The 24,505-nt window shown below is 44.5% G+C and overlaps 1 protein-coding gene across 1 annotated transcript in view; it reads left to right on the top strand.

Moving 5' to 3' along the window:
* The window catches only part of NR1H2 (nuclear receptor subfamily 1 group H member 2), a 199,454-nt gene that overhangs the window by 13,348 nt on the left and 161,601 nt on the right, over positions 1–24,505 (top strand). The window lies entirely within an intron of this gene.

Here is a 24,505-nt window from a genome sequence, read left to right as displayed (position 1 = left end):
TAAAAAAGCTTTACCTTTAAGTGTGTGTGCGCCTTGAGTGTGGAAAGAATGCGTTTCTCAGGTATTTATTACCATCTATTGAAAAGATTTTGGTTCACTTCCTGAATGTTCATCTGGACTGAAATTGAGGGCCATCTCTTCAACAAAAGCACAGACAACAAGGTTGGAACCCCTGTTAGATTTTTTTTTTTTTTTTTTTTTGGGTGTTTGGATTGATTAGTTTCTCCTCATTTTCTGTCCGGCTGACCACATGGAAAGTGAAGGCAAAATACTTGACACAAACACCAAGTAAAAAAAAGGAATAGGGGGCCGATTGCAATACAACACAACAGAGGTTAAGGCTTCATGCACACTAGAAAGCTCAAAACTGCTTTAGAAATGCTAAACAAAGCTAATATTTTTAGCGTTTTTTGCTGGTGTCTAGCAGTTTTTAGCCTAATCTGTAGTTTGTTTTTTAGCTGTAGCATTAAGGAGCGGGGGGCCACTGGTGTCCTTTAACATCCAGTGAATAGCTGTTAAAGAGTGGGCCTGGAAGCCGGCCGCATGTCCTTAACAAAGCAGGAGTCATCAGCTGTCGGCGGGGTTCCCGATGGATCCATTGGGTCTCCAACAGGGAGACCCCTCTTTTCATTGCCCCCCCCCCCCCCCATGTGTATTTGTCAATGGCTATAAAGGATGTCCCTCATGGGTACCTGTTGTGGCAACAGGCATAATGTTAAGGGACTGTAGGTTCTTTCATACCTTTCCTGATGTTGTTGATATGCTTATTTCTCTGTCGCTCATTGACAGACGTAGTCCTCCTTGATTAATATCAACTCGGGTTATACTGCCCTCTACAGGAGTAGGACTAGACAGGAAAGAAAACGTTCTGGCCACACCTTAGGGGCAGTCCCAGAGGGTATATCCTCTCTCTCTCTGCTACAGCAAATCAGTTTTTTTCTGTCTAGTTAGGAGTAAGGACCTAGATGCCTTGCTAGGATCTTCGGTCCTGGCAGGATTTTTTTCTTAGAAAGATTTTTTTTTAGACAGCTTTTTTCTCCAGTGTTCCTGTGAGATCTTCAAGCAAGCAAGCTGGAACTGGGCGACGGGCTGGATGTTGAGATCCAGTGGTCACCCCAGTTCAGCCTACGAGCGCGTGCAGGCCATAGCTCCGCGCTGGGTCGGCCGCGACATAGTCCCACTGGACGGGGACTGACCCTGCGAGTTAAACGTCTCGCCTGGACGCCAATGACCAACAGAGTCACGGCGTCCGTATTGGTCGACAGCCCCCCCACCCCGGTGGAGAGGGGTTCTGTCAGGAGTTGGCGCCCGCCTGGTTCCGGTATGGTGAGTAGAATGTTCCCCCTCTCCCCCCTGCCGGGTTTGTGGTGGACGCGGGCCCCTCTCTGGAATGGTAGGATGGGTCTCCCCTCTATCCTATAACAGTCACAGATCCCCCAATTTGAGTGTGATTTTTTGTGAATAGAAACCAGGAGGCTTGGTTTGGGAGCTGACTATCTAAAATCATTGTAAGACTGTAAGGGTGACTGAAGTCAGTGGCAGTACTAAAAGGGCATTACTATTGAAGTAAAAGGTATCCTACCTGGACGTTACTGCAGTCCAGATCGCCATTCCTCCAGCAACGGTCACTTCCACGGGCTGCACAGCCTCCCGACGGCCCACGGACCGCATGCGGCCCGCCAGGGTCCTGTACTGCCGGCCAGGCTTATCACCATTCATGGTGAAGTTTGTGGGGCCGAGGCACTCCCGCAGGCCGCCAGGCCGAATACATACATCCCGCAGGCCGCTGCTAGCCGCCGCTATCCTACACAGGCCACCGCCATTGTCTTGCAGATCGCACGAGGCCGCCATATTGGCGTAGCCTCGTGTCTCCAGCATGGGGGTGGCCATGTTTGAGGTTACCAAACGCCTCGAGGAGCTATGGGGAGGCGCCGGAAGGCGTGTAAAGGGGCGGAGCCGCCTCCTTTTACCCGGGAAAGCAAGCCAAAGACTTCCTGTCTGTAATAGACAGTGCTGGAACAGGTTGTATTGAAACTTCTGAGCATCAAGTGGTGAGCCTTGGGGTCTCTCTCTCTCTCTCTCTCTCTCTCTCTCTCTGTAGGGGTCCTAAAGCAGGTAACACTGAGGGGCGCTGTAGCGCTGGGGGTCTTAAAAAAATAAAAAGAGTTTTATTTATTTATTTATTTTTTTTTGCAAATTATTTTTTTCCGGCAAGTGTCTGGAATAATCATGGACCCTGCCACACAGGTGCCCCCACCTGATCCCCTCGAGGTGGCCGCAGGACCCTCCAGTTCACAGAATATTGATGCATTTACAGCAGTTTTGGAGTCTTTGGTATCCCGGGTGGAGATGGCCTGTCAGGGATGGGGGTCAAGAAAGCGACCCCGCCTACCCCTATTTCATCTGATACTTCAGATTCAGATTCTGAGATGGTCATTGCAGCTGCAGGTCCCTCTGCAGGGGCTGTTGTCTCAGGTAAAGTTCCCTCAGACAGTGAGGAGGACGTTCCTGCCTCCGCCATAGCACAAGAAGAAGCATTGGTGGACGCACTAGTTGTGGCGGTCCGGGAAACCTTAAGACTTGAGGTTTTACCGGCGGAGGTAACCGAGATGAAAATTTCCTTTGGTACTAGTAAACCTACCAAGACGGCGAAGGTTTTTCCCTTACCCAAATGTTTTGGTAATAAAATTAAAGAGGAATGGGATCATCCAAAACGTACCCTTACTGTTTCCAAGCGCATTGCTAGACGCTATCCGTTTGAGGAATCCCTCATTAAGAAATGGACGGTATCACCAGTGGTGGATCCACCCATTTCCAGACTGAATAAAGCCACTGTTATCCCGTTGGAGGACGCTACGTCCTTTAAGGATCCGGCGGATCGGAAAATGGAAGCGGCGTCCCGCACTATTTTTTCCCTGATAGGATCAGCCTTTAGACCAGTGATTGTCATTGGTTTAGTTTCACAAACATTATCAGAATGGGCAAGATTGTTACGCCATGACCTAAAGGGGAAAGGTATCCCCCAGGCAGCATCTGATTTGATGGAACAAATTATACAAGGACTGCAGTTCGTCTGTGACGCAGCCCTGGATGCCACCCCCTTGTTAGGGCATGCATCGATGTCAGCGGTAGTCCTCAGACGTGTGCTGTGGTTAAAATGCTGGTCGGCGGATCTAGGTTCCAAAAAAGCCTTGGCGAATCTCCCCTTCAGGGGAATCGCCTATTTGGGGCCACCCTAGATGAGATCATTAAGGATGTCACTGGGGGCAAGAGCACTTTTTTGCCGCAGGCTGCTAAAGCTAAAGGACCTCGTAACAAGCGTGGACCTTTCTTTGCCGCTCATAAAGGGTTCGTTCGCTCCGCTGGGACGAGCGGGAAAGGCAAAGCCCCTCTAGGAGGGTTCGAGAGGCGCTGGTCGGGCAAATAAAAGGCCGACTCAGCCAAACCTGAAGTTAAGGCTAATGCAGCCTGAAGGTGCGCCCCCACCCGGCTTGAGGGTGGGGGGACGTCTTCACCGGTGTTCAGATCTAGGGCTTTCCTGAATCCCGGACTAAGGGGTTCAGGAGATCATACGATCAGGAAACAAGATCGAGTATCGATCACTGCTACCGGTGCGATTCTTCCCTTCCAACATTTAGGTGCTACAGGGAGCGGTAATTCCCGTTCCCTGAACAGATCATTTTCTTTACCTTTTCCAAAGATCATTCTCAGTTCCCTCCAGGAATCGGATCCGGTTGAGCAAGCGGACCAAGGAGCCTCTAGTCGGGTGACTTCGGTCTCTAATGCTCAACCAGGAGAGATCATCACTCCTGATAGGAATCAAGTTTGGGTCCTTTCACACGGCCGCTCCGCGTGTCCGCAAATCATCCCATCCGTTTGCGGATGATTTGCGGACATAATGTAAGTGAATGGCACTGCGGGTGTCAGCGGAATACCATCCGCTGACATCCGATTTTCCTCCTTTCAGTTCTGTTCCGTTTTTACGAATGGAACAGAACCCCATTTTTCCTTCCGTGTAAAAAACGGAAAGGAAGGAAAATCTGATGTCAGCGGTGTCATCCACTGACATCCGCAGTGCCATATACTTACATTATGTCCGCATATCCTCCGCAAACGGATGGGATGAAATGTCATCCGCTCCGTGGAAAAAAAAAAAAAAAGTCCCGCAGCGGACCTTTCACACGGAGCGGCATTGTGAAAGGAGCCTTTCTGATAAATGTGTGGGAACAGAGAGCGATCAGACTTTGTCGGATTGCCTGGACCATGCAGCTCTAGGGCAGCCTGGTTCGGATCCAGTCAGACAATATCAGGGTGATGACTTAAGGTCGATCGCCAAGGATTTCACCACCTGTGTCTTCATCAGAGCATCCCGGAGGTGGATCTGTTGGCATATCGGCTCAATAGGAAGGCGCGGAGGTTGGTAACGCGCGCCCGCGATCCTCTAGCGGACGCAGCAGACACGCTGAACGGCCTGTAAAGGCAGTGTCAGCTACTATATGTCTTCCCTCCTCTCAGATTGCTGCTGAGATTTCTCCGCAGGATAGAGATGGAGGGAACTCCAGTTATCCTGGAAATTCTAGGCTAGCCTCGTCAAGCCGGTCAGGCCGACTTGGACATGCTAGTCGCGAACGCTCCTTGGAGACTTCCTCTCAGGGAGGATCTGCGGTCTCTAGGACCGATCTTCCATCGTGCTCTACAGTCGCTGGTTTTAATGGCCTGGCCATTGAGACCCAGGTACTGAAGGACAGAGGGTTGTCAACTTTAGTTATTCCTACTCTAATTAAAGCAAGGAAAGCGACTTCCAGCAAAGTCTATTATCGCACATGGAAGACTTATATCGCGTGGTGTGAATCTTTGGGATTTCCCCCACGTACCTATTTGGTGACCCGAATCTTGGCTTTTCTGCAAAAGGGGGTTGAGCAGAAACTATCCTTGAGCACCATCAAGGGTCAGGTTTCAGTATTAGCAATCTTCTTTCAGAAGCCTTTGGCTACTCATTCCTTGGTGCGGAATTTCATCCAGGGGGTGCGGCACTTGGCTCCGCCAGTCTGCGCGCCCTTACCGCCCTGGGATCTTAATTGGTTTTGTCGGTTCTGCAGAAACCTCCCTTTGAAAATTCCAGGGAGATTCCCTTGCTTACATTTATCCCAGAAGGTGGCCTTCTTGGTGGCTATTACTTCTGCACGCAGGGTGTCAGAACTGGCTGCATTATCATGCCATTCCCCATATCTAGTGGTTCATAGGGATAAGGTAGTTCTTCATCCGAAGCCATCCTTTCTTCCTAAGGTGGTTTCAGAATTTCATCTGAATGAAGATATTGTGTTACCTTCCTTGTGTCCTCAGCCCAATCATCCTCAGGAATATGCGTTGCATTCCTTGGATGTGGTTCGGGCAATCAGGGTATACCTGAAGGCTACTCCTGTAGAGGGCAGTATAACCCGAGTTGATATTAATCAAGGAGGACTACGTCTGTCAATGAGCTTAAGAGAAAAGGATTTTACGGTAAGATTTTACAAAAATCAATTTTTACATGTACAGAAAATGAACCAATAGTTCTGCCATTGTATGGTTTCCCACAGGGGCTGGTGATAAGATTACTGCATTTGTGGCTGCTTAGATGATTGTCTAATTGGGTATGTTTTGGCAGTGGCTGTGGACATGTTTTTTTTTTTTTTGGCTTAAGGTATTAATACGGCATACTGCACATTTTTTATACGGATGGAAAAAAGTTGATATTCTTGGAGGATCTAAGACATTGGGAGTTATTTTTTCTTGCAATGATGGTACCCCTCTGAACACAACTCCCGGTTTGTCAGGTATTAGGGGGGCCAAGTATCAGGTCATTTTTGAGTATCAACCAATGTTTTTTGAAAATACATTTTATTTGATAATGTTGTTTGGAAAATATGGTGATAAAGGACCATTTTAAATTGGTGAGGATCCCTAGATCTAACATCATCTCCCAACAAAATCTTTCTAAATCACTCCCTCCATTGATTTTAGTATCCAGGGTGGATACAGTATACTGTTACCTTTTTCAAGGAAGCTATTCTTAACAACAGGTACCTGTTTGTCATAGTCATCAATATTTGTACAGTTACCTTGTAATCTGACGAACTGGCTGCAAGGTACAGACTTTAACCAAGCTTTATGGTGACAGTTGTCAGTTGGTATAAAAGAATTGTGGTCAGTGATAACCTATTCTGTTCCACCCTAATTTGTAAATCCAGGAAAAGTATAGTATTCGCATTTCTTCAAATTAAAGTGACATGTCACTATCATTAGAATTCAGTTTTAGCCATAAAGCTCTGTAATGATTCATGGTTGCCTCTCCACAGTAGGAAGACATTTTTTATGTACCTTGCCCAAAACACAAGTTCAGGTGTAGATCCGTTGTCAATCATGATGCCCGCCACCACCGCCGACCCGAAAAAAGAATAGAACGCCTCCGCTGCCAATGAATTCTCCTGCCGTGTAACAGCTCTTAAATAACTAAGGGGTCCCCTGGTCGGTGATGTCACGCTTGCTGGTCAATGGACGCCAAGCTGTGTTTTTTTTTTAAATTTTGGCATGGGGTTCCTCTTTAAATCCATACCATACCCAAATGGATTGGGAGGACCCCCATGCCATTTGTTTTCACAATTTTTCATTGCCCGCAATGGTTTATTACATTCAGCTGATGACTCGGTTGCTAAGGATGCGGCTGCGGCTGGCTTCCCGGCCCGCTCTTTAACAACCAGCTAATCACTGGTTGTTAAGGACGCTGGTGTTCTATGCTTCCAAAAAGAAAAAACTGCTAAATGCTGGGCACTGGCATTTAGGCACTGTCAGCGTTTTTTTTTTTTTTCTGCCAAAATGCTGCTGCTCCAGAACGCACTGGCAGAGGTTTTTTTTTATTCTGCCACTAAACTCTCTCTGCCAAAAAAACGCTGCTAATAGCCTATGTGTGCATGAACACATAGGATAACACAGAGGCAAGTTTAGAGACCGTTAAAAAAAAAAAAAAAAAAATCTGAATACATGCATGAGATCAGTAAATCACAAAATATTAATGTTATTGGATCTGCATTTTTAGAAGGCATTACAATTTGGTCATGTCCCAAATACAAGACTTAAGGCGATAAGAAAATCGGTACTAAAATTTTGTCCAAACTATCTACCGATTTTCGGATTGTTAGTACAGTGCTTTCGACAGCCGATTACGAATTTTCGTATGACAAAAGCTGAACGTGCAGGCTATAAAATTGTTATCGTACGTGAACACAACGTCCAATTTTTGTTTAATTAGTACAGTTTTAGTCCGAAAAAAAATCGTAAGCAAGACTACGCATGCTCGGAAATGAAAGAATACATACAAAACAATTCAACACATGACATCCCTACTGAAATTATATTCTGTCGTACGAGAATTTTTGTATGTCGAGTAACCTTTTCACTTTCGATATGCGACTTGCACGCACGCAACAAAAAACTGACGAAAATTAGTCCAATAATCTGATCGTGTATATGAGACTTTAATCATAGCCTTTCTCAACCTTTTTACCCTGGGGGAACCCTTGAAGAAAAAATTCAAATCTCAAGGAGGCACCTAAAATTATTTTTCTCTTTCGTTAGTACATTGAGGAAAACAATACAATGCTGCAAAAACTATACATCAAGTGAGAAAATAGAAGGATAATTCACACATTTGTAAGTCGTGTTGTCATCAACCATAGGTATAGCATTGACAAAAAAGAGAAAAACCTGATTATGGTTCATGTTCCATGGGGAAGTGAGTGGTCAGGCAGCAGCCAACCAGGGCCAGACAGTAACATGGAGGAAACAATTGTTTTTTATGCCTGGTCTAACTGAGAAGACAAACCGTAGTTAGACTTTGGACGCCGTAAATGGTTCAGCTAACCATTTAGCCCAGACTCTGTCATATTTCTATGGGCAGCCTCTATGCAGCTAGGTGTCTTCATAGAGGGGGAGTATTGCGTTAACCAGTTTTTTTTCCACAGTATGGGGGAGGGGGTCTTAACCTTCCTTTAATGGGGGGGGGGGGGGGGGGTTGAACAGAAATTGGCCTTGTGTACCATCAAAGCCCAGGTATTGGCTTTGGCGGTCTTTTTCCAGTGACCTTTGGCCTCACACTCCCTGGTGCGTACTTTTCTTCAGGGTGTCTGATATTTTGGTTCCTTCAGGGTGGGCTCTGTTGCCGTCCTGGCGTCTTAATGTGGTGCTTTTAGCTTTAAAGAAGCCTCCCTTTGAAAATATTCGGGAGGTTTCCCTACTTGCGCTGCCCCAGAAGGTGGCCTTTTATGGTGGCCTTTTATGGTGGCTATCACCTCTGGGCGCAGGGTGTCGGAACTGGTGGCGTTATCCTGTCGTTCACCTTAAGTGATTCACAAGGATAAGGTGGTTCTTCGCCCCTGTCCATCATTCCTTCCTAAGGTGGTCTCTGACTGTCATTTGAATGAAGACATTGTGTTGCCTTCCCATGTGTCCCAGGCTAAACATCCGAAGAAAAAGACCTTGCATGCCTTGGATGTGGCCTGGGCAGTTAGGGTGTACCTGGCAGCTACAGAGTCTTTTAGGAAGTCAGTAAAAGCAAAAAAAAATCAGCGCTTAACTCTAAATGAGGTGGACCACTCTATGTGTCTTCAGTACTAACTACTCAAAAACCTTAAATGTCACATGAATCCAAAAAACCATATAATTATGCAATTGAACTTCTAAAGGCGGATGTGAAGATGTGTAAAATCCCAGTAAACGTGATAATCAAAAACAATAAAAGAATATTTCTCAAAGTGATGTGTGCTTAATCCAATGTATGTGATGTTTAAGAAATGGCTTACAGGTGGAAAATAAATAATACCTGACAGGTGAAGGGTAAAATACACAAAAAAATGTCTACTCAATATGGTGACAATGAGCAAAATAATTAATGTAAGAATAAATAAATAATATTGTTCAAATAACAGTAAAAGTGATCTCAATCCAAACAAAGGAAATATCGACCGCCGGACTGAATCTTTAAAAGTGCAACTGTGCTAAACATAAGGTGCATGTGTGTCCATACATAAGGTTTCAATCAGTCCAATCCGGTCATTAAAGTGCAAGGTGCCTTGAAATAAAGTGATCAATACGAGTGCAAACAATGAGTGAAGTCCAAAACACAGCAAAGTGGATGTGACCCGGTGAGCTCGCAATCCAAACCCAGGTGCAGTGGCCGCTCACCTCCACAACACTCAACAAGAGCGTTTAAGTATTGTTATCCCAGCTTCTAATATTTTCCGGACACACGTTAATTTCCCTCCAGCTGTTTATGGATCTATGTCTCAGAATGGGTCCCCATGAATTTGTCTCAGTCCGTTTATCTAACTCTTAGACAAGAGAGGCTCTCATGGTGTAGTATCTTTAGGTATATCTTTATTCAAACAAGTTTCAAACTACTTACATCAGTGCAGTTACAATCGTGCAGAAACAATCTCCAATACATCCGCCGATGCGGTGAGCTCCGAAGCCCGGCCGAAGACCGGAAGTGACGTCAAAGCGGCTTTGTCCCTGACGCGTTGCGCTACGAACACCCGTAGCTTTTTCAAAGGGGAAAAACATCACTTTGAGAAATATTCTTTTATTGTTTTTGATTATCACGTTTACTGGGATTTTACACATCTTCACATCCGCCTTTAGAAGTTCAATTGCATAATTATATGGTTTTTTGGATTCATGAGACATTTAAGGTTTTTGAGTAGTTAGTACTGAAGACACATAGAGTGGTCCACCTCATTTAGAGTTAAGCGCTGATTTTTTTTGCTTTTACTATTATTGTGATAAGTGGGGACACTATCAAATTAGCTGCTTGCTCGGAGGAGTTCCACGTTTGATTTCGGTTTCTGTTTGCAGTTTCCTTGGTGTCGTTTACCTCTGTTTAGCGCATAAGTCTAATACACCATTTTAGGAAGTCAGACTCTTTGTGCTCACGTATGGACCTCACAAAGGGCTGTCTGCTGCTTCTGCGACCATTTTCAGATGGATCAGACAGACGGTGGTTCAGGCCTATTGCATCAGGTTTCAGGTTCCTTCTTTCCCTGTCAAGGAGCACTCTACTAGGGCGCTTAGTGTCTCCTGGGCTTTTCCATCATCGAGCGTCAGTGATGCAGGTTTGCAAGGCGGCCAGCTGGTCGTTGGTGCACACTTTTACAAAATTTTTATAACATGGATGTGTTGGCATCTGCGGATGCTTCTTTTGGCTGCTGTTTAAATGACCTGGTACTCTTTGAGGGTGTATTGTTTTTTTTTTTTTTTTTTTTTTTTCAGGGGAGCTCCAATTGTTTATGGTTGAGCTCCATGTTACCTGGTTGGCTATGGTTAGCCTTATGAATTTTTTTCTGCTTTGGGACGTCCCAATGGTTAAGAAGAATCAGGAGCTGTGTCCATCAATGAACGAAGGAGAAAATTGTTTTTTTTTTTGTCTTACCGTAAAATCCATTTCTTTGATGTTCATTGACGGACACAGCACCCACCCCTCTGTGGAGTTTGCTTTCTTCTGATACTGCTTGTAATAAAGCTGAGTGCATATAGCTGAGAGTGGGTGTATACCCCCTGGGACTGCCCATAGGCGTAGTCAAGCTTTTTCCTGCCTAGTGTCCTACTCCTGTAGGGGTCAGTATAACCCAATGGTTAAGAAGAATCAGGAGCTGTGTCCATCAATGAACATCATACATTTTATGGTAATTCTAAATCCCATTTTTCCAGCACTGCCTTAACCCTCTTGGGCATTGAGTTCACCAGAGCTTCACAGGTTGCCACTGGAGTCCTCTTCCACTCCTCTATGATGGCATCACGGAGCTGGTGGATGTTAGAGGCCTTGTGCTCCTCCACCTTCTGTTTGAGAATGCCCCATAGATGCTCAATAGGATTTTAGGTCTGGAGACCAATCCAAGTCAAAAATCCAATTTTTTCGTGTGTGTCTATTCTAATATTTCATGCTGGAAATTATTTATTTGATTACATCTCTAAATCCATGGTGTACAGAAAACTATTCTGTTGTGAACTTTCTTGCTATTTCTGTCCATATCAACTATGAATATGATTGGAATCTCTATCATATTAAAAATTTGTAATAAAACAATTTAAATTTATTTCTATGTTCATACCATTTGGTTGCAGACTATTCATTTCATAAATCCATTTAGTTTCTCTTTGAGAGACCTGCTTCACAACAGTTCATATTAGAATAGTTCAGTACACTATGAATTTAAAGATGTAATTAAATCAGTCATTTCCAGCATGAAATATTGGAATAGACACACATGAAAAATTAGGGTAGAGTAGTTCTTTAAAGAGGAAGTAAACCCTCCTCTGACACTTTTACCTATAGGTAAGCCTATGATAAGGCTTACCTATAGGTACTGTAAATATCTCCTAAACATGTACCGTTTAGGAGATATTTACCTGACATGCAGCCAGTGACGTCACTGGCGCATGCGCTCTGAAGGAACGGCCGCTGGTGCCGTTTCTTCAGAGACCCGTGCCGTGACTGTCGGCTCCCACGCACGTGCGTGACATCACCGCGGCTCCGGCCAATCGGATGGCCGGATGCCGCGATCCCGGAAGACGGGCGACTGGACATGTCGCCCGTCATACAGGTAAGCGGGCGGCACGGCGGGGGCTCGTTCTGAGGTAAGTATTGCATAATGAGCTAGTATGCGATGTATACTAGCTCATTATGTGTTTCTCTTACAGGTAGCCAAAAAAAAAAAAAAAGTCGGACGGGTTGACAACCTCTTTAACCTGGTGAATTGTTTTTCTAAATTTTTAGCAATAAATGATGGCTTTTATAATATATTATACACGGTGTTCAACACCGTAAATGTGCTTTGGTTTATCACAATTTCCTAGACACCTTCAACCACACTTAAAATTAATACTAATAAAAAAATAAATAAAAAGAAGTTCGATAGAGTGGTTCCTCAAATTAGTCCACTGATATAATTAAACTAGTGTGATATATTGGGATAGACAGACATGTAGGATTGAACTGGGGTAGAGTAGCACCTTAAAGCAGAGTTCCAGCCTATTTTGCAACTTTAGGGATTCCTGGAGTGCTCGCTATGCTGATCAACAATTGGGCATTTTCAATTTTTTTCGGGGGTCCCTTACCTTATTTTCAGGGCATTTTTGATTGTACTTCCTCCTTCTCCCCCCTTTGTGTCCACGGTCACCGACATCACTTCCGCATTTGCATTGCATCCTGGGAGCTGTTTGTCATCACTCCCAGGAGGCTGGAATCAGGAAGAACTCCCAGAACACTCCCTGGAATCAGGAAGAAGGACACAGCAGATTACACTGCGGCTTCAGATGCCCACGTCTAAGATGGCCGCGCCCAGACAGACTTTTTAAAAGTAAGATTTTGACTAAAATCCAATACTGTACACCTTGTAAGTATGAGAATAGCGGTTCTGTAAAGGGCAATGGATTAGTATTATATGGGTATTTTTTGTTAAAAAAAGGTATTTGAGGCCGGAACTCCGCTTTTAGGTTGTGGACTATCTTTTAAATTTCCCAGGCCAAACGATGTCCTTTATAATATATTACCATACATTTGAGCCAGATTGACTTGTCTTCTTTCAACCTGACAAAACTATGTAAAATCATGTTACATGTTATAGATGAATGCAGAACAATGAGAGAGTCTAAGATAGAATATGAATTATGAAGTCTTTTATATGTGAAACTTGAAGCAATGAACCAATTGTATTTAAACTACATGTGATGGCGAACACTCCACTGCCCTGTGAAGACGTCTAACAACGAAACGTATGTCGGGTGTGAGCTGGAGAGATTATCACATGGGGTCGGCTCGCAGCAGATGAGCTGTTTACACTTGTGTCAGTGGAAACACTTTTAAGGCCCCTTTCACACTAGTGCGACTTGTCCCGCGATTTTGGACCGCAAAATCGCATGACCAGTCGTTTTCCATTATTTTCAATGAGCCCTATTCATATCAGTGCATTTTGAAGTCGCACCGACTTCAAAGTAGTTCCTGCACTACTTTGGCACGATTTGAATGCGTTTTGAGATATAGCCATAGCCATTGCTTTCAAAATCGTGGTAAAATCGCGTCGCATAGGTGTGAAAGAGGCCTAAATGTGAGTTTAAACTGTTTTTAATAAAGTGGGAATATTTTTAAAGGATGCCAAGTTCTTTTCTCTTCCATTCTTCCTTGCCTGCGATATCCATCGAGAGTGAGAAAGTTTTAAAAGATTGATCCAGAGGGCTGCAGACTGTCACTCCCTACAAAAGAAAAAAGCTAGCATGCTGGTTTATCATATTAACAGCCATTCCGTTTGGGTGAATTCGTTGTAAGGGGTGGTGGATTACATTTTTTCTTGATGTGGCATTAATATAAGACGACGAGGAACACACAATCTTTTTTTTATATTTAGTTTTATTTTGATATTCATTTGGCACTATTTTTGGACACTATTCACATTATTTCAAAGAAATTGTTTCAATGGATTATGAACGCCTGATTGATGTATGGTGTATTCACTTGTGGATTTTTCGTTGAAACATTGTAACATCATTCTGTTACATTTGTTATACTTTGCTGAATTAGTTTTAACACATTTAGAGCCCATTCACACTAGGGCGACTTATGAGGCGACTTGTGTCGCCCCAGGTCGCTTGACATAACAAAAGCCATGTTAATCAATCAGTGCCATCTTAATTGGCACTACTGAAGTTGCTCCGACTTCAGAAAAGGGTCCTGTACTACTTTGAGGCGACCTGTGATCCGACTTGTCCCATATACTTCAATGGGAGTCGCCTCCTTATCTTAATTGAAGCGACTTGTGATCCGACTTTCCATAAAAATGGTATTGAACAAGAAAAAAAGAGCATTTTTCTTATAATTTTTATTAGAACATTAATACGGGTCTAAAAAGTGTACCTGTGAAGTTTCATCTCTGTAGCATGTCCAGAACCCCCAAAAAATTAGCATTTTTCTTATAATTTTTATTAGAACATTAATACGGCTTCTCTCTACCTGGCTTTATTTCTTGCAGGCATTTATCGGGCATTTTTTGAGGCAGGCATGACTTTTTTTGGATTTAGTGTCTGGGGGGTCTAAAAAGTGTACCTGTGAAGTTTCAGCTCTGTAGCATGTCCAGAATCCCCAAAAAAATAGCATTTTTCTTATAATTATTAATACAGCAGTGTGGCGGATTCTGTACACTTTGCCTTTTTTCTTGCAGGCATTTATCGGGCATTTTTGGAGGCAGGCATGACTTTTTTTGGATTTAGTGTCTGGGGGGTCCAAAAAGTGTACCTGTGAAGTTTCAGCTCTGTAGCATGTTCAGAACCCCCAAAAAATTAGCATTTTTCTTATAATTTTTATTAGAACATTAATACGGCTTCTCTCCACCTGGCTTTTTTTCTTGCAGGCATTTATCGGGCATTTTTTGAGACAGCATGTCCAGAACCCACACTTAACCCACTGAACCCACACTGCTGTATTAATAATTATACACTTTTTGGACCCCCCAGACACTAAATCCAAAAAAAGTCATGCCTGCCTCAAAAAATGCCCGATAAATGCCTGCAATAAAAAAGGCAAGGTGTACAGAATCCGCCACACTGCTGTATTAATAATTATAAGAAAAATGCACATTTTTTGGGGTTCTGGACATTCTACAGGGCTGAAACTTTACAGGTAAACTTTTTAGACCCCCCATACTAGGGTGACCACTTTTCCAAACTGCCATTCAGGGACACCCCCCCCCCTCCCCCCGACAACACCCCCGCCTAAAAAAAAAAGATGATTTTTTTATACTTTTTTTTTTTTTTTACATACATAGATACATTTCAGGCCCCTGCCCTCTCCATATACATCAAATGCAGCCCCTCCTCCTCAAAGGTATAAACAATGCAGCCCCCTGTTGCCACTTCCCACTCACACACAAGGTAGCCCATCTTCCTCACATATACATAAAATGCAGCCCCCTACTCCCCCCCAGCACATACATACAAGGCAGCCCTTCTGTCTCCTCACACATGCATACAATGCAGCTTCCTGTTCCCACTTTCCCCTATGAATACACACAGTGCAATCTCTCTGCCCCCCCCTTCCCACATACACACAATGCAGCCCACCCCCCTTTCACACATACATGGAATGCAGCCTCCTGCCACTCACAAATACATAAAATGCAGCCCCCTGTTCAGGCCGCCACTGCTGTGTAATTAAGCGCCCTGCGGACAATACATGCCAGGACTGGTGTCAGACATTTTATTGAGAATTGAGTGTGTCACACTGGCAGCAGACATCCATTGAAAAATTTAACTTACATTTTTTGTCCTCTTAAATGCTGATAACCCGCCGCCGCCGGCCGTTGGAGACAGTTACAGGAGCAGGCTGAGTTGAGCTGAGGCGGCGCCGCACAGTAGATGATCCCGGGCCGGCTCCGGCTGACGTCACCGTCCACCTCTGCTGCTCTTGTATTGGCTCGAATTGCAGGCAGCCCGCCCTCTAATGGTACACACAGCCCAGCCATGACGAGCCATCCTCCCTCATCCAGCCGCGGACTGTCGGACATGATACACAGACAGTCCAGACTGAGACTCACGGTCGGCGGACATTACGGGACACTGCATTGTCCCGTAATGAGGGTGACCGGAACAGACTCCCCAAAAACAGGACTGTCCCGGGTGACCTGGGACACGTGGTCACCCTACCCCATACACTAAAGACATGCCTGCCTCCAAAGACGCCCAAAAAATGCCCGATAAATGCCAGCAAAAGAAAAAGGAAAGGGAAATTAGGTCACAACACATCATATTCTGATTGGCCAAATACAAAGTCCTTTAACCACTTAAGCCCCGGAGGATTTGGCTGCTAAAGGACCAGGGGTTTTTTTGCGATTTTTTACTGCGTGACTTTAACGGACAATTGCGCGGTCGTGCGACGCTGTACCTAAACGAATTTGACGTCCTTTTTTTCCCACAAACAGAGCTTTCTTTTGGTGGTATTTGATCACCTGTGCGATTTTTTTTGATCACGCGCTATAAACAAAAAAAGAGCGTAAATTTTGCAAAAATAACAATATTTTTCACATTTTTTTATATGAAATTCCCCAAAAAAAAAAGTAAAAATCAAAATTTTTTAACATTTTTCGGCCAATTTGTTTTATGCTACCTATGTTTGGTAAAAAAAATCGCAAAAAGCGTATTTTGATTGGTTTGCGCAAAAGTTATCGCGTTTACTAACAAAGAGAAAGATTTTTGTCATTTTTGGTGTTTTTTTTTTTAACGCATAATGGCGGCGATCTGCGATTTTTTTTTCGGTACTGCGACATTGCGGCGGACAGATCGGACCCTTGACTGACATTTTTGACACTTTTGGGGTTACCAGTGACATTACTGCAGTAATCAGTGCTATACATATGCACTGTTACTGCAAAAATGACACTGGCAGGGAAGGGGTTAACTTTATTGGACAGGGAGGGGTTAAGTGTGTCCTAGGGGCGTGCTTTCTACTGTGTAGGGACATGGCTATTGGTGTAAAAGCAAAGATCAACCGTTCTACATAGTAGAACGGTCAGATCTTCACTTTTACACAGGGAGAACTGACAGGCAGCTTGTTTACACAAGCTGCTCTGTCTTTCTCCCTTCACAGGAGCGATCGTAGTGTGGCCGGCGGACATCGAGTCCGCCGGTCACACGCACTGACTTGCCTGTGAACGAGCCGCGGCGGGCGCGCGCCTCGGCGGGCGCGCGCCCGCCCGCGATAGGCTCGCAAGTCAGTGACAGGCGAGTGACGTACCGATACGTCACTCTGCCTGGCCGGGGCTGACCGCCGCAGTATATAGTCGTGCGGCGGTCGGCAACCGGTTAAAGTCGTCTCGCGTAAGTCGCGCCGAAGTCGCGCTAGAAGTCGCCCCTTATGAGGCGACTTTAGTGGTCACGGCAGTGTGAACCGGCTCTTAGGCCCCTTTCACACGAACGATCCGATCAGATCAGTCTGTCAGTTTTTTAGGCGGATCTGATCGAATCCTCCATGCATCCCTATCGGGCAGAGGATGTCAGCGGAGACATGTCCGCTGACACCCGCTGCCATCTGCATCCGATCCTGTCCGTGAAATCCAGATGGATGGAAACCATCCATTCAGGGGATCGGGTCGGATGAGAGCGGACAGGCGGTCCGCTCTCATCCGATTCCCCCATAGAGAGCAGCGGGGGGTCTGACACCTCCCTCTCTGCACACAGTGGGGAGACGGAACTGACACCTGCCTAGTCCGCGGTGATTGGCGGATCAATCCCCACTGAGCAGAGAACGGTCCGCACTGGACAGCGGACCGTGTGAAAGGAGCCTTATATGTGGGTATTTATAAAAGCACCAGAACACTTTTAATTTCAATACATTTTTATTAGTGAATAACAAGGACAAATAACAATGGAAATGGTACAATAATGAAAACTATTTCACAACAAATAATGGTTGAAAAATATAGGTCATCATTGTCAGGTGGGTACCCGGCAATCAATGCAATTATAACATCTAGGGTTAAGTCATGAGAAAAGTAGACAAACCTTTGTACCAAAATAGCTCAAAAGGTGGCATCTACTAAGTGCAGGGGATAGACCCCGTAACAGTAGGGCGCCACTCCCAAGATACCCCAAAAGGGAGAAAACTGTGTCTCGGAGGAGGCACACCACGTGTCAACTACGTAATCGTATAGTGACCCAAACACCAAAACTCCAAAGGAGAACAACCTATAGGTATGCTATCTACCAGCCCTAGGTGAATATAGCAAGGGGCCCGAACTTCAGATGCGAAAATATTGCGATCAAAACCCTACTGAAATAGGAAAAAGAGGCTCCGGACCACGTCCTAGAGACCTTAACAGGTAGGGTTGTCAACAGATTGCTATAAGTACAGTAAAACCAAGAGTAGAACATGAAGTGAAAAGGAAAAAGCAAAAGAGATGGGAAAGGAGGCAGATAGACTGTGAGGAAAGAAGAGAGAAAAGAGGAGGGAAAGCGAAGAGGGGAAGGAGGTTCCTGCGGCCCAACTCCTGAAGACGCTGTGGAACAAACAGGCAAGAGGTTAATGGGGAGGAAAAAGAAAGACTGACCCTTAGTCCAATGCCAGGAACGCATCAAACACCAGAACACTTTTACATATTCAGATAAGCAAAAATGTTTTTCTTTTTTCTTTGATACAATATCAATATCTTTTACACAGTAGGATTTAGGCCCCGTTCACATAGGGGCGACCTCGGAGCGGCCGCCACGGACTTCATAACATTGAAGTCTATGGCGGTCACCTCCAGGTCGCCCCAAAGAAACTCCGGACCCTTTTTCTAAGTCGGAGCGACTTGTGTCGCTCCTATTAGAACGGGTCCGCAGCTTCCCTATGGAAGGCGACCTGTGAGGCGACCAGATCGCCTCACAGGTCACCTTAGTGTGAACGGGGGCTTAGGATTTAAGCACTTGGAAGGATTGTAAAATATTTATTTGGATACACTTCTACACAGCGCTGTAATTTTTTTGCCTATATTTGTCATTGAGACATTCTCAATAAGATAGCAGCAGTATGAAGTAAAAAGCAATTATCACCTAGGCATGGTCATTTGTTATACATCTTTTTAAAGTTAAAAGTGTAATTGCACAATAAAAATTTTCCAGTGTGTATACCTGTGTGTATACCTGCAGCAGCCTGCCAAATATTCCTGTTGTAGTCGAATGCAGGGCTGTTCCGATACTTACCATAAGCATGTCCTAAGTGCTGCTACTTATCTGACCCTTCTTGTCTCCTGCATATTTGTACTGGCAGTAAGGCAGCAGTTATGTTCATGGGATGATAGGAAAGTATGAGTTGTGGGCTTTAGCAAGCATCTGTTTCTGGCCTTTTCCTGAACATCTTGGAATTTTACAAGGACAGCCCAGTTTTAGAAACTTCAGCAGGTATTTGCAGGAACCATAAGGTTTTATCCTCATGAGACTGACGGTGTTAAAGTAACCCTGTCACTTTAAGCCTAGTACACAAGCAACGAATTTCCCCTGACTGGTCGTCCGTCTTTTGTCCAGAGTCCTGTCTGTTGGTTGGAATGTGCTCTAGACTGCACACGAATTTTGTCGTCCGACAGAATTCTACTTCAGAAGTTATGTCATGTGTTGGTTTGCTTTCTTTGTGCTCTTTCTTCTCTGAGCATGCCTAGTCTTGCTCATAATATTTTTCCCTGTCGAAATCTGTACTGACTGCACGAAAATCGGACGTGTTTTGACAGTGGACAAAAATTTTATAGCCTGCACACCAGAATTTTTTCGACCGAAAAGTCGGAGTCGGTTGTCGAGAGCACCATACTAACAAGCAGAAAATCGGCAGATCGGTCGTCGGATGAAAATTCCCGGACGAATTTCGACGCGTGTGTACGAGGCTTTAGGGTCAGAACAATACCAGCAGAAAGAAGAGGCAATATACTTCCCTTTCCTGTGACTCACTGACTCTTCACTCCTCCTCCACCACTGGCCGGCCAGATGAGTCAAATACCTGATTCTCCCAATGCACACAGTAGGTCCTCTTACCAGCTTGTAAGACCTGTAGTGATTTATGAACCAATGGGAGGGTATCTAGAATTCACATACAGTGCCTTGGAAAGATATTCATACCCCTTGAAATTTTCCACATTTTGTCATGTTACAAACCTAAACGTGAATATATTTTATTGGGATTTTTTGTGATAGACCAATACAAAGTGGCACATAATTGTGAAGTGGAAGAAAAATGATAAATGGTTTTCAAAATTTTGTACAAATAAATATCTGAGAAGTGTGGCGTGCATTTGTATTCAGCCTCCCTGAGTCAATACTTTGTAGCACCACCTTTCGCTGCAATTACAGCTGCAAGTCTTTTGGGTATGTCTCTACCAGCTTTGCACGTCTAGACAGTGACATTTTTGCCCATGCTTATTAACAACATAGCTCAAGCTCTGTCAGATTTAATGAAGAGGGTCTGTGAACAGCAATTTTAAGTCTTGCCTTAGATTCTCACAAGGATTTACATCTGGACTTTGACTGGGCCATTCTAACACCTGATTATGCTTTGATCTAAACCAGGGATTCCCAAACTACGGCCCTTCAGTTCAGGAACTACATTTCCCATCATGCCTAGTCATGTATGTGAATGTCAGAGTTTTACAATGCCTCATGGGATGTGTAGTTCTGCAACAGCTGCAGGGCTGTAGTTTGGGAATCCCTGATCTAAACCATTCCATTGTAGCTCTGGCTGTATGTTTAGCGTAGTTTTCCTGCTGGAAGGTGAACCTCCGCCCCAGTCTCAAGTATTTTGCAGACTCTAACAGGCTTTCTTCTAAGATTGCCCTGTATTCAGCTTCATCCATCTTCCCATCAACTCTGACCAGCTTCCCTGTCCCTACTGAAGAAAAGCCTCCCCACAACATGATGCTGCCACCACCATGTTTCACGGTGGGCACGGTGTGTTCAGGGTGATGTGCAGTGTTGGTTTTCTGCCACACATAGCGTTTTGCTTTGAAGCCAAAAAGTTCAATTTTGGTCTCATCTGACCAGAACATCTTCTTCCACATTTTTGCTGTGTCCTCCACATGGCTTCTCGCAAACTGCAAATGGTACTTCTTATGGCTTTCTATCAACAATGTCTTTCTTCTTGCCACTCTTCCATAAAGGCCAGATTTGTGGAGTGCAGGACTAATAGTTGTCCTGTGAACAGTTTCTCCCACCTGAGCTGTGAATCTCTGCAGCTCCTCCAGAGTTACCATGGGCCTCTTGGCTGCTTCTCTAATTATTTTTCTCCTTGCCCGGCCTGTCAGTTTAGGTGGACGGCCATGTCTTTAGGTTTGCAGTTGTGCCATACTCTTTTTCCATTTTCGGATGATGGATTCAACAGAGCTTTGAGATGTTCAAAGCTTGGGATATTTTTTTTATAACCTAACACTGCTTTAAACTTCTCCACAACTTTATCCCTGACCTGTCTGGTGTGTTCTCTGGCGTTTATGATGCTGTTTGTGATTAAATTAGACACAGGTCGACTCTGTTTACTAATTAGATGACTTCTAAAGGCAATTGGTTCAACTAGAGTTTAGTTAGGGGTATCAGAGTAAAGGAGGCTGAATACAAATGCACGCCACACTTTTCAGATATTTTTTTGTACAAAATTTTGAAAACCATTCATCATTTTCCTTCCTCTTCACAATTATGTGCCTTTTTGTGTTGGTCTATCACATAAAATACATTTATGTTTTTGGTTGTAACATGACAAAATGTGGAGAATTTCAAGGAGTATGAATACTTTTTTAGGGCATTGTACCTGTAGGTGTTAAATACCATTGGTGGCGTGGAAGCATCATTATGGCAATGTTTCAAGACATGGGCTACCAGAAAGGTAAGAATATTGCTTCTTCCTGCAGGTATTACTATTTGATCTTATTGACTGTGTAGGTGGGGGTCACTTTTACGCATTATCCACAGAGGAACAAACAGTGATTTCTTCAGAATAACAAAAGGTTAGAATCTGCTACTACCTTTGTTAAAATCCTTGCAATATACATTGATCACACCCAGAGGGATTTCCAGTTTTATTTTTTTTTCTCAACAAAAGCGGAGTTACACTTTAACCACATCCATACCGGCGCATAGTAATATGACGCCGGCAGGATGGCTTTACCGTTCCGGGCGGCCGTCATATGACGTCCGCCCGCTCTAGCTGCTACTGCGCGCCCCCGGGGGCGCGCATCGCAGCGATCAGGGATGAGGCTTGTCCCTCGGACATAGCCCATCCCTGATCAAGGTAAACAGCCAATAGAAATTGGCTGTTTACCATGTGATCGGCTGTGTCAATCACAGCCGATCACATGAGCGGCTCCAGCACGAGCCGCTCATTCTCTCTGCAATGCGCGCCCCCGGGGGGCGCGCAGAGCAGCGATCGGGGACGAGGCTCGTCCCTCGGACAGAGTCAATCCCCGATCTAGGTAAAGAGCCAATGAAATTGGCTCTTTACCACGTGACCGGCTGTGTCCAATCACAGCCGGTCACAAATGTCAACAGAGAACACGGTAACTAGCTGTCACCGTGTTCTCCTCCTCACACACTGATCCTGTGTGAGGAAGAGAGTGTGGTAACAGCTAGCTACCAAATACAGTGCACCCCAAACACACTGATTGCCCCCCCCCCCAATAAAGAGCACCTGTCACTAGCCCATCAAAGTACCCGAGTACCTGTCACCAGCCCATCAGGTACTCTGATGACAGGTACTCGGGTACTCTGATGGGCTGATGACAGGTACTCGGGTACTCTGATGACGGGTACTCTGATGACGGGTACTCTGATGACGGGTACTCTGATGACAGGTACTCTGATGACAGGTACTCGGGTACTCTGATAACAGGTACTCGGGTACTCTGATGACGGGTACTCGGGTACTCTGATGACAGGTACTCGGGTACTCTGATGACGGGTACTCGGGTACTCTGATGACGGGTACTCGGGTACTCTGATGACGGGTACTCGGGTACTCTGATGACAGGTACTCGGGTACTCTGATGACAGGTACTCGGGTACTCTGATGACAGGTACTCGGGTACTTTGAGTACCTGTCAACGGAGTACCCGTCATCAGAGTACCTGAGTACCTGTCACCTACCCATCAGAGTACCCGAGTACCTTCCACCTGCTCATCAGAGTACCTGACGCCTGAAGTACCCGAGTACTTGCCGCCTGCTCATCAGTACCCATCACTACTCATCAGTACTCATCAGTACCTATCACGTATCAGTACTGATCATCAGTACCCATCAGTACAGTATCACCTATCATTATCAGTACTACTCATCAGTACCTATCACCTGCCTGTCACCTGCCCATCAGAGTACCCGAGTACCTGTCACCTGCCTATCGGAGTACCCGAGTACCTGCCACCTGCTCATCAGTACCAGAGTACCTGTCACCTGCCTGTCACCTGCCCAACAAAGTACCCGAGTACCTGTCACCCTTCATACAGCCACCAAGTCCAAAAAGGTTTATATACGTCCTCCGTTTAAACCTAAATACCGGTGTTATGGAAGCAGATAGCTGCCATAACCCTGGTATTTTTTTAAACGGTGGACGGTTGGCTTTCCGATAAGGGTGGTCCCAGCGGCGGATTTTTGTTAAACGGTGTAAAAATAATAAATAAAATAGTAAAAAAAAAAAAAAAAAATTAAAGCGCCCTGTCCCCGTTAGCTCGCGCGCAGAACCGACGCATACGGAAACCTCGCTCACATATGTAAACGGTGTTCAAACCACACATGTGAGGTATCGCCACAATCGTTAGAGCAAGGGGAATAATTTGAGCCCTAGACCTCCTCTGTAACTCAAAGATGGCAACCTGTAGAAATTTTTAAATTGTCGCCTATGGGGATTTTTAAGTACCAAAGTTTGTCGCCATTCCGTGAGCGTGCGCAATTTTGAAACATGACATTTTGGGTATCTATTTACTCGGCGTAACATTATCTTTCACATTATGGAAAAAAATTGGGCTAACTTTACTGGTTTCTTATTTTTTAATTAAAAAAAGTGAATTTTTTCCAAAAAAATTGCGTTTGGAAGACCGCTCCGCAAATACGGTGTAATAAAAAATATTGCAATAATCTCCATTTTAATCTCTAGGGTCTCTGCTAAAAAAAAATATATAATGTTTGGGGGTTCTAAGCAGTTTTCTAGCAAAACAACAGATTTTAGCTTGTAAACACCAAATGTCAAAAATAGGCCTAGGCAAGTGGCTAGGATGCATGATGATGCTCCTTGGATGTTGGGCCCCTCTATATGGCTAGGCTGTGAAAAAGTCTCACACATGTGGTATTGCCATACTCAGGAGGAGTGGCAGAATGTATTTTGGGGTGTCATTTTTGCTGTGTACATGCTATGTGTTAGGAATATCCTATAAATTGACAACTTTGTGTAAAAAAAAAAAAGTTTTTATTTTTTTCCCACATTTTCCAAAAACTTGTGGAAAAAAATGACATGTTCAAAGGACCCATAATGCCTCATAGAATATACGTCGGAGTGTTTGCTTTCCAAAATGGGGTCATTTTGTGGACTTTTCCATTGTATTGGTGCTCTAGGGCCTTGAAAAGTGTGATAGGTAGTAAGAAAGTTTTATGTGTATTTATGCTCCTAAAATGCCTTATGGTGATACTTGGACGTGGAGTCTCTTTTTGTGGCCAGGCTGTGTAACAGTCTCACACATGTGGTATCACCATACTCAGAAGGAGTAGCAGAATTAATTTTGGGGTGTCATTTTTGCTGTGTACATGCTATGTGTTAGAAATAGCTTATAAATTGACAACGTTTTAGGAAAAAAAAGAAAGAAAAATTTTTTTCTTCATTTTCCCAAGAATTGTGGGAAAAAATTATAACTTCAAAAAACTCACCTTCCCTTTTACTAAATACCTTGGACTGTCTACTTTACAAAAAGGGGTCATTTGGGGGGTATTTGTACTATC

The sequence above is a fragment of the Pelophylax lessonae genome (genome assembly GCF_965119305.1).
Source record: "Pelophylax lessonae genome assembly, chromosome: 12".
Taxonomy (NCBI): Eukaryota; Metazoa; Chordata; class Amphibia; order Anura; family Ranidae; genus Pelophylax; species Pelophylax lessonae.
The sequence above is the reverse complement of the archived record's forward strand: the minus strand, read 5'-3'. Positions and strand labels throughout refer to the sequence as shown.